Genomic DNA, 11,725 nt, shown 5'->3' with positions numbered 1-11,725 from the left:
CAATATCCTTATATTTATTTGTTACCACTTCCATCCTAGTACATCCCTGCATCTCACTCTATTCTATTTAATTATCATCTATGGCATCAAGTTTACTTTTTATCTATAGCATCAAATCGGGATGTGAATGTCCCTGTTCACAATATCACTGATTTTGTAATCAAAGTGGTAAGAAATATATTGAAACATTATTAAATTCAATCATATAAATAGGTTAAGTATCTATGGTGCTTCTGATTTTTATATACTGTGCATTTTCAGGAATATCATGAAAATGGACCATTATTCTCAGAATTGAATTATAAAAGCCAGAAAGATACTAGTAAGATACTTTGTTCCTTTTTAAACTTAAATTCTGTCCAAATTCTGTAATGGAATTCTGTTGTTATGCAAGACATATTAAGGAAAACAACAACAACAACAACAACAACAACAAAAAACATAAACACTGACTGTATTATTGCTAAAGGAGGTAGAAACAGATGCAGTCTTTAGAGTAGAGTTGAATGAAAATGCTGAAGATCCCTCATCTTCATCTGAGAGTTCTCAAACATGAAATGCATGTCACTGATGAAGTGGATATAGATGTAAATTAGCCTGGCTAGGCAAATTAATAAACCAAAGCAAACATGTACCTCTGTGGTCGTTAGTGCAAACCCAGCTTGTTTGAGCTCTAATTCAGAGAGAGTGACCAAATTGCTGATAATGATGCTGGTTTCTCCAAAGGGCCCCTGGCCACCTGTCAATCTGGTGCACAGCCAATCAAGACAGATTCCCCTTCCAGCTAGGCTGGAGGAAGTGCTTCTTTATGAGTGTGTGTGTGTGTGTGTGTGTGTGTGTATATACATATCACTTTATGTGTTCATAAAGCATGTATAAAAGGGCTAAAACATTTTAAAACTCAAAAACCACAGAAAAAAACTAAAAAAATCAAAAAGCTGCAGTATTTTTTGATTACAACAATATACTGGGGGTCTGGACTGACTGAAAGTAATGGAATAAGGTACACTATGATACTTGAATTTGACTTGTATCATCTTACAACATGACATGAGCACTTCACCTCATGTAATTAATTTCTCATTCTGTCTGAACACTTTGCTTCTATTTTCATCAATCTCATGTGTAAATAATATAAAACAGTCCTGCCCACTGTTAAAAGGTACATAAAAATCTTTACCCATTGCCGACACATTTAAAGTCTCATAGTATAGTATCATACTGCCCAGCCCTGAATTTTACGTTAGATAAAATGCAAAGTGCATCTATTTTGTTTTCTATAATATTGTGTTTCAGTGTTGCTAATTGTGTATTTAAGTACATTTTCATTTTGTTTTCCGGTTATGCAGGTAAAGGCTGATGGATCGGCTGGGTATAGACCTGCAAATAGTGTTCATGGAGAATGGTGGAGAACTGAAGAAGCCCACTGTGCTACAGCTGGGTGTCCACATGGAGAGACGCCGCTGACATTCATGCAACATTTAGTTTGAGTTTAGAGCTGCTTGCCAGTGTTATTATTTATATCATTTTATTTTGTTAATATTTTTAATGCTTGTATTTAGCTGTAATTTTAGTACTTTAGCTTAATTTTTTTTTATTTCAGTTAGCTTTCAAGTTTCTTTTTAAGTTTTACGTCTTTTGTTTTATTTTATTTCAACTTAATTTCAATTATTAAAACAATTTTTAGTTTTAGTTATAGTTAACAATAACAACACTGCTGCTTGCTTCATTACAAACACTGTAATCTCGACCCATGAGTATAATGTGACCTCAGTTTGTATAAAGAGTTTGACTGAACATAATAAGTGTGACAAGGCAAAAGTATTTACAGCATTACTTAATATGGTGGATTTTGAGTAAATGTTAGTTGCATTTGCTGGAAGTCCAGCTGCCTTGCATCCATCTCATCTGCCTGTAGTCATTACGGTAGGTCATTACGAGGTTACTAAATTATTCATGTTAACCTTCCCCTCTGTTACTTTGCCCTGAACAGCTGGATGTGCTGGAATATATTCATGACAACGAGTACATCCATGCTGACATTAAGGCTGCCAATCTATTATTGCAAGGTGATTCTGTATACACATCAACACAATCACATCTTAAATGATTGGTTATCTTTTTGTGTATGCAATACCTATTCAAGTGCAGCACATACTCAAATAAAAGTGTTTTTTATTACTTTCATTGATCGTCTACTAAGACGGCGAGCCAGTATTGATGACATTTGGAACTTACTCTTGAGTATAATCAATTAACTTCTCAATCCGCTGTCACAACCTTAATACTGACTCCATTTCTTTGTGCTTTGCACTAATATACCATATACAGTAGGAGGGATTCAGTTAAAGAAAATGTCTTTGGGATGATTTATGCTGACTTTATCTCCTGCAGGTGTACCTGGCTGACTATGGTCTCTCAGATAGATACTGTCCTAATGGTGACCATAAAGAGTACAAAGAGAACCCCAAGAAAGGACACAATGGCACTATTGAGTATACAAGCATTGATGTTCACAAAGAAGTAGGTAATGTGAAATGTGCTGTTTATTTTATCTTTTGAAACCACCCTGAGATATTACTGAGATAGAAACATATGTTATTATGCACACATTTCCAGCGTTTAGCAGTTAAAGTCAACATGAAAAAAAAAAAATAAAAAAAAAAAAAACATTTTTTGTATCCATCGGGAATTGTAATAGGGAAAAGGAAAGTGGTTTTGGAAATGTGATTAAGGATTACAAAGACAACCCATCTTTGGACCTGCATGATTCAATGTATTAGCCACAATTCGACAAGGAAGTAAATCAGTTTTAATCTCATGTTCACTTTAAAGGAAGATGTTCACCAAAAACTATGAATTCTCTATCCATATTACTCACCTTATAATGGGGTCCTGTTTATATTGCTGGGTCTTGACAGTAACATGTCCTCAACTCTGGGTCATGCTATTGGAAACACATTAACTTGTAAATTGTGTACAGTCCTTTTTATTGGATATTGATTGTTCTATCCATGCTTACTTGGGCAGACTTAATTCAAGAAGTCCCTAATTAGTCAAAGTCATAACCTGCATCTTGTATGCATTTACTATTAATTAAAGCGTTGATATTTTGTTGAACTGGGACTCAAAGCCAATATCTCTGAATGCATTGGTGATGTAAGATATTACAGGAGTTCAATACTGAATATACATTGGTAAAGCTTGCCAATAGCCATATTTCTGTTGCTGTTAATTTTGAAAGTGCATGGAAAAAAAGACAAGATGCCCAGTCAGCAAAAAATATTTAGGCCTGTATAAGTTTTGAAGTATATTTTATAAAGTGCCTTAGAAAAAAAAAAAAAAAAAAAAACCTTACTGGTGTGCATCTTGAGACAAATCAGTGGCATTGACGTTTTAAGATCAGTCAGTGCAAGTTTCTTTCAGTTAAAACAGCCAAGAGTTGCATTTTAGTCTGAGACTAGGCTTAAGCCATGTCTGTGAAACCGGGGGTTAAAGTTCAATAGTTGACAATGGGTGATTTTTTTTTTCTTTTTTCTAAAAATGTTGCAAATTGTTGTAGCAAGAACCACATGGTGCCAAGCGATCTGCAAAAATGTTTTAAAATATTTATATGGTCAAAGTTAATATGTTAGATAATTTATATATTAAATATGTTTAACACAATACTATTTCAAATGTACACATTTATTGGATTAGATTACAGTTTCAGTCATTTTCTTTAGTATATCATTTTTTTAGACTTATTATTTATTTATTGTAAGTAGCATGCCTGTTTTTCTCACTTTTAAAAAATAGGGATACATACATCAAAATATATATTTGCCTTTATATTTTTGAAAGCAAATCCCTTTTAAGGAGAATATCATATTTGGGGGTCCATGTCATCAACAAGTTAGAAAATCACTGGCAATAATAATAATAATAATAATAATAATAATAAAATAGGCTTTTATGTAGATTAAAACAAGTTAATTCCATATTTTTCTTTAACAGAACTGTGTTATATTATTAAGTTGGTTTTATATGTGGAGGATGAATAAGTGGGAATGCCTGTGTGTATTATTACTGTTTAGTGATATAAAAGGGAAAAAAAGTACACGACTCGTAGCTCATAGTGCAGACTCAGAACAACACATTGTTTGATACATCAGAAAGTAAATCATGCTCAGGTTCAGACCAAGGTCTGGCTTCTTTCAGACAAGACCATGTTTTTACCTGATACAATTTGTTAACTTTTCATGTACAGGATTCTACATATGGTCCTGATTCTGTCTCACTGCTCTGTGAATGGATGACCAGTTGTACAGTGTAAATCACACTGCATATGGCAAGTGATATAACACTTGAGAGTTTATAAAAACACCTACCCACTGATGCACCGACTTGGGAGTTCAGTGTCCTGATCCACTCCTAAAGCTAAACTCAAAGCAGCAAGGCTGTAAATTTGACAAACCTTGTCTGTGCCACTATCAAACACACTGTGGCTGAGCTGATGTCACCGCACTAGCTGTCTTGACTGTCGACAGCTGTTGTGTACAGTAGGTCATTAGCATGGTCTGACCTGTAGATGAATGTAGATAATTTTCTTTTGGCTCCTGGCACCCTGTGTAGAAGTTGATTTGTTTCCATGGTGAGGAGTGCAGAGACGGGCACTTTGTGTCCCGCTGAACCCCGTGCTAAAGGCCTCATTATCACCTGTAGGTTTGAAGTGAGCCGGCTGAAATTCAGAAGGAGAGGTTCAAGAGTTTGACATGGCGCTTTGGATAATCACAATAACAATAGGCCGTAATTAAGAACAACAGCTTCTATCTGATGGAAGGTGTTGTGCTCAGCCTGGAATACATCGTTCTTGTGGTTCAGCCTTTTTATAAGTGAATCAGTGTCAGGACTAGGCCAGACAGCCCACCCCTTCAGCTCCCAGTTACAGAGGAAGACAAAATGTTTACAGAGCATGTCTTATCTTGTGCACTTTGGTATTTAGTCATAGTTCCCTTTTTACATGCCACTTAAGAGGCATTCTTTCAAGGTCACCTCTGAGGGATGTTAAAATCTTTTCTATTAAATTGTGTGTTTGCTAAATTAGTTTGGTCAAGTTTGAAGAAAAATAAAGAAAACCTATATACGTGCCCTAATGGTATTGTTGGCTAGCGGGCAGGGAGGCTGACTCCGTAATGGGCATGGCAGGATCAATGATGGTCATGGATTTAGGCAGAGATTTTCCCTTTTGAAGAACTTAGTCAATAGGTAATTTCTCAGGAGATGGACTGCAGTTACAGTATTGAGTTAATACACTCTCTAGGCACGAACAAATGATGTGCCTTAATTTACCCTTATTGATGAAGTTGGAGTTTTTCATGAAGGGACATGCTTAACGGGAGGTTAACTTGAAAAAAAACGTACCATTCAGATTTAAATTTAGGTGAACGTAATTCATTGAGGGTTCTTGGCTTAAAGTCAGCCTGTAATTGGTCAGTCTGACCCAAAATGTATTTTAGTTTAATAGCTGGGATCCAAAATGAATATTTCATATCAAAATGCTGCTGCTGTCTGTCTGGTAGTGTAAGACTAATCAGTCAGTTTAAGTGAGGCCATTTCATACTCAGTGATCATAAGTAAATGCTTTTGCTGTAACATTAGAGCAGTGTTGTTAAAACTGAACTGGGATAGATTCCCATTGTGCTTATGTAAGTGTGAAACCAGCTCTCTTGGCCTTATTTAAAGACCAAAACCCTTGTACTTATCCCAAAAGTACTAATCTCTTCTGCTCCTGAGGTTAAGCACAGTTGCGTAGAATCTAGTGTTGTTAGCATTGTCAGACAAATGTAATAAAAAATGTAGTGCTGTTAAAAAAAAAAAAAAAAAAAAAAGATCTTTTATTGAGATGTTTCACAGAAAAACAAACATGCAATATGACCAGTGCAGTCTGACTCTTTTGTGAGCTTCTTCTGTTTAGTGAATCAAATATATACCGCATGAATCATGTAGTCCGATTCCTAATTGAATGACTCTTATGAGCTGGTTCTTTTCAATGAAACATAAACATAAAGTGTGACATGTTGCCCGATTCCTAACTGAATGCTTCAATCATCATTGAAGCATCAGGCTCTTATGAGTTGGTTCTTTTAATGACTAGTCCAAGAAAATGAGTTAGTGATTTGAATCCATCTGAACCTTTGTATAATTTACAGAATTCTAAATCAAATCAAGAGTTTGTGAATCAGAAACAGCTTTTTTTTTTTTCTTGGATATTAAATAAATGTGAGAACCATAAAATGAAGTGGCCTTGTAAAAAGTTTTAAGTATACAAAAGACATTTACACTAGATGGCAGTTGTGTAATGTGCTGCGGCAAAGGTGGAGTAGGAGGAGGTTTAGGGAGCACATGCACACGCTCTCAGGCTCTTCTCTTAGGGCCAGCGGAGACCCCACGGAATCCAGAAACATGTGGAAACTATTTGGGCCCAGACATTTATTTTTTGTTTTACTGCTTGGCTCTCCATCGGAGAGAGTGTCGGGCCGGGCCACAGGCTGTCTGGATCATGTCAGAGGCCGTCAGGATCAGGTTCCTGGACGAGTCGCCAGACCAGACAAAGGAGGTGGGAGTAGGAGAAAGATGTGAGGAACGGTGGGAGGAAACTGACCTACTCTTTCAACTTTCAGCCTCTCGTAGAAAAGCCCCGTTAGCCTGTGAGGCACGCCAGGGCACCAGCTGAGAAAATAAAATACTCCTCTCTATCACCAACCCCCCCCCCACACACACATACACCTTTCTCCGCCTTTTTTATAAGGGCATATTTCAGCAGCCAATGGACGGGTCATTCAATTAATGGGTTTTAACTTGCTTCTCAACTGACACTCAACTTCTTTTCATTATCTCCACTTTCTCCAGCAGCCCCATCCAGACGAGGAGACTTGGAGGTGTTGGGCTACTGCTTGCTTCACTGGCAGTGTGGAACTCTGCCCTGGCTCTCATCTTTTAAGAACCCAGCTGATGTCCAGGAGGCCAAGGCCAAGTACGTTCCCCTTTTCACCACAGGTCTAGACCTTGAGCTCTGTTGTGTAGAGTGGCTGCTGATCTGAGGGTTTCTGTGCTTTTTCAGCCTGAATTATAAAGCCTTAAAACTCCACCAAAGGTGCAAGGCCACAGATTTTCTTTCTTGCCTGGAAATTTAAGATGTGGATTATAAGAATCTTTAGAATAGAGAATAAAGTTGAAAAAAATATGTTGAGTGAAAAGCAAAGATATGTTTTCAGATGCATTTTGCAACAGGACCTCTGGTTAACCTTTCCCTTTATCATCTCTTGACCACAGGCTGATGTCTAACCTGCCAGATTCTGTCCTGAACATGTCCACTTCCGGCACCAGCACGGGTAGGTACACGTGAGCGTGCGGACCATTTGCATTGATCAACAAGGTATGGGGCAGGGACATAGCTTCCTCGCCATCCCCACATGCACAATCTCCTTGCATCTCCTTCATCAACGGACTCTAGCGTCCCCACAGTATCTTTCCCCCTCCACAGGGAGCGAGGGCACGTGCGTCTTCTGAAAGGGGGCTTTGTGATCTATGATTATGATGAGGCCTTATTCCCCCAACCTTGAGAGGCTGGCTGCAGCTGGACCAGAAAGATAAGACCTCTAACATGCATCAAGGCTGCGCATGTGGTATACATTCAGCTGGGCTGCCACATAGAGAATGCGCACCGGTGTAGCACTGCATCTAGCATATTTATTACAGTGAAGAATGGAAGGTGCCCATATTAGACACACATTTGTGTTCTCATATGAACAAAGAGGCTCTTCTACATTGTGCTTCTGCCACTGTCCATTTGTTAGGAAGATGTGCTTTTTGTTCCCTTTGGAATGAAAATTAAGTCTACAGATGCAGGTTGTCACTTGGCCAGACTTTTGTGCATGCTTTCGGTAAACATCTAGGTCAGCTGCAGGATACATCAACATAAAACATGCATAACAGCTCAGTTGGGGTTTATCTGTGAATTATGCAAATATGGAACCGCAGTCCACCTCCACAAGTAGTCCTCTCTTCTATTTTCAAAAAGGGATGCATTTGGGATGTTTTACATGATGAGGTGTTTTGACAATGCGTCCTGCTCAACATCTGATTTTCAAGATTGTTTATTAAAGTGTATTAAAGTTGTAGTTCACACAAAGGATGATGTTTTGAAGAATGTTTTAACTGTGGTTATCCATGTTATGAAAGTCAAAATCTTCAAGCCCTAAAAAGCACATAAAAGTAGTGTGAAATTAATCCACACCTGAATGGCATAGTCCAATTTTGCTCTGTATGCATGTACAGCCTACATCAATAATACGAAGCTCAAACATTTGGCCACGTGGCATGCAAGAACCAATGAGTTTTGACATTTGAGATTTATGTTGCTATATTCAATGTAGTCTCTGTATTTGTTTACGTTAGTCAATGTTTTGATTTGATTTAAAAGAGAATAAAGTCTTTCTTTTTATTAAATTAATTGGATAAATGGAGGTGTTTAGATTTATTTCATGCTACTTGAAAGTTTTGGAACCCAACTTTCAATTTTTTTGCACAAAAACGGAAATGTTCTTAAAATAACTCTTGTGTTCCACAGAAGAAAGAAAGTCTGGAATGACATGAGGCTAAATGGTGACATAATTTTCTTTTTTTTTTTTTTTTTTTTGGTGGAGGGGGGTTTGGTGAACTAGTCCTTTAGTTTTGTGTATTCAGATGTCCTTATTTCTGACCCCTTGCAGAGATCGCCAGGTACCTGTCCAGTGTGAAAAACCTTGGCTATAATGAAAAGCCAGAATACCAGACCCTCAGGAAGATTCTGTCAGTGGCCGGGCCACAAGGCCCATTGGACCTCTCTAGGCCGAGACTGTTGGAGACAGGCAGGCCAACCACACAAAGGGTGAGTGTGAGATGCTTTGGCACATCAGCCCAATAGTCTTAATAGAGACCATATGAGCTGGGGCTGGAGCATTCAGAGAAGCCTGTGGGCTGCGGCAGATTTATCTGTCTGGGAGAGAGAAGGAGATGCTCAGGTTTGGGAACCCTCCTCTGACCTGTTCCCTGCTACACTGACTCCCACTTCTGCTCAGAGCCGTCTGACTGGCCTATTGGCGGTGTTGCAGTTGGGCCGAAGTGGTGTGGACCAAAAAAAAAAAAAAAAGGAGATTTACACAGTGGTGACAGACTCAAAGTTACTAAAGACCCTCAGCCTGGGGCCACAGCTCAGTGCAGTGTCAAATACGTACAAGAGAGCTATTTAATTAAAGCACTTTTATTTATTGCAATCACATGCAGTGTATTTCGGTGTCTGTATGCACACTGAGAATCAAACTGCCTAAAATACACCACACTGAATTCCTGCACTCTATTATGAGAGACAAGAATGGCACTTTTCCTCTACAAGGGGAATGAGCTGGTGGATCATGACCGTGGTGTCGTAGGTTAACCTTTGCTGACCTTGCCAAAAGGCTTATTGGATCTCAAGAGGTCTGGAGTGGAGAGACCTTAATTCCTCTGGAATCACTTCACAGTTGATCACTGCCAACTTGAAACGCTGAACTTTTGCGAACTCCCGAGCAACCCAATTTGGGGCTGTTGAATACACACATTTTGCTGAGGCCAAAAGATTGCCAGTTAGAATTGCCTCTCATTTTTATGTGGAGCTGTCCAGCAGTTTGATCTGTGGTTCAATAGGCTCAGTGTTGAGGATTTGGAGAAGGGTTGGTAAATACCCTTAGTGTTTAGGGTGTCATTTACTCTCCTTTGTACCGATATTGAAACCACTCTGCACAGTTAGTAACACAGTAGACCACCTGAAGAACATATCTCAGTTCTACAGTTTTAGATTGACCTTTGCATTTTCAAGAGTTTTATAAATAAATCATGAATCATACAAATGATTATTTAAATAATATAAAAAAAATCATGCCATGAATTAACTAAGAAATTTAAGTGAAATTTCACTTGAAAAAAAAAAAAAAGGTCAGAAGTCAATAGAGTAGCTATGTATGAAGCTTACACAAGTCACTTTCAAACCAAGCAGCTTTCTTTTGATCCCTTGACCAACTCTGATCCCTTGACAGTGTGTGATGATGTTGCTAAGGCTGGATTGATTATACTGCAAGTTCAAAGTTGAGAAGATTTGACTGTTCCTTCAGTGAATAGATGTTCCTGTTTTGTGCCCAGGTAGTTGGATGATGATTGCCGTATCAATGTATTTAAATGTTTTACAAAAATGAATGGAGAGTTCTTACAAAGCAGTGTGCAGAAGCATCTTTTTCCTCTGACCTTGACCACTTTTTTCAACAGATGGAAAGCATCAGTGTCAAGAGCAAGAGCATTAAGATTTGAATCCTTTTTTCTTTGTACTGTAGTTCTATTTTTCTCTGTGGTTCTGTTCATCTCCTTATAGAAGATGTAGCTGAAGTTCCTTTGAATAAAAGCTAAAACAACACCATCAATGTCCCCCTCGTGCCTCAGCTCTCCTGAAACCATGTCAGGAAGCATGAGGCCAACCGGTTCTCGTGTCACTCTAAAACTCCTGGAGTTTATTTTGCCTACAGCTGACCTCGTTGGTGATCTGTGGCCAAATTTAGTTTGGACAGTTGCCACATTAGGGAGAGCAGTAGATGTCATTAATCAGGGCAGGTCCTCTCCTCTCAGGATCCAGGTCAGGGAGGGAACATTGAATGCTCACTTTCTCTCTCTTGTGAATGCTCAGAGACAAAAGCAAGTACATTCCTGTCTTTTAATTTAACTTAACTTTCCACAGGCTGCAACCCAACCCAGGACTACTGAAAAAAAAAAAAAAAAAAAAAAAAACCTGCAAGATCAAAGCCTGTGGTGATGGCAGAGGAAGACGATGAGAAAGAGTTGGGCAGGTCAACATCAAAAAAGGTTTTGAGCAAGCCAAAACGAGAGATGCACAAACAGGTATAATTCTAAAAACTAAATAAAATTGGCTTAAAAGACAATTGTTTAATTTAAGAATCAATTTATTTTTGTCACAGTTTAGATGGGTATTTACAGTATACATGAAAATTTACACTACCGCTTATAGTGTTTGGGGTCTGCAAGGTTTTTAAAGTTTTTGAGTCTCTTATGCTCAAGTAGACTGCATTTATTTGATCAATAATACAGCAAAATTGTAAATATTATTAAAATAAGATGACTGGGAAGAGAAGAATTGTTGATTTGTAACAACATGAGTGTGAGTAACTAATGACGATTTTTGTGGAAACTGTGATACTTTTTTTATCAGTATTTTTGAAGTTGCTCTTGCATACATAATTAATATATATAATGCTTTCATACAGTGGTTTAATACACTCTCATTGATATTATATATTGGTGTCATCTTCATAGAGACCAAACAAAGCTGACATGGCTGCTAAAGGAAGAGTCAGGCAAAGGCCTATGCCTTATGAAAGTGATGAGGACGTTAGTGATGAAGATGAGCCCCTCCCTCCACGAGGTCATCCTAGAACTAGAGCAGGAGCACGGCAGAGACAGGAACGTGAACAAGTAAAACCAGCAGCAGAGCGCAGCCCAAATGCCAAATAGAGCACAGACAGTCATTTACTTATTCAAATTCATCAATGTTAAATGTTAAAAGCATCAAGAGTCACAGGGAATACAAATATGGTTCGCAGTGTTTATTAACAAATTCAACATACTTGCAGTAGTCTATTAACAAATTCAACATACCAGCCCT

The 11,725-nt window shown here is 38.2% G+C and overlaps 1 pseudogene; it reads left to right on the top strand.

The window, feature by feature from the left end:
* The first annotated feature begins 1,310 nt into the window (after positions 1-1,310).
* LOC109057114 lies at positions 1,311-11,574 on the top strand (annotated as a pseudogene).
* The last annotated feature ends 151 nt before the right edge of the window (positions 11,575-11,725 follow it).

Source organism: Cyprinus carpio, chromosome A13, assembly GCF_018340385.1.
Source record: "Cyprinus carpio isolate SPL01 chromosome A13, ASM1834038v1, whole genome shotgun sequence".
Lineage (NCBI taxonomy): Eukaryota > Metazoa > Chordata > Actinopteri > Cypriniformes > Cyprinidae > Cyprinus > Cyprinus carpio.
Note: the sequence above shows the minus strand (reverse complement) of the source record. Positions and strands in the feature narration are given on the sequence as shown.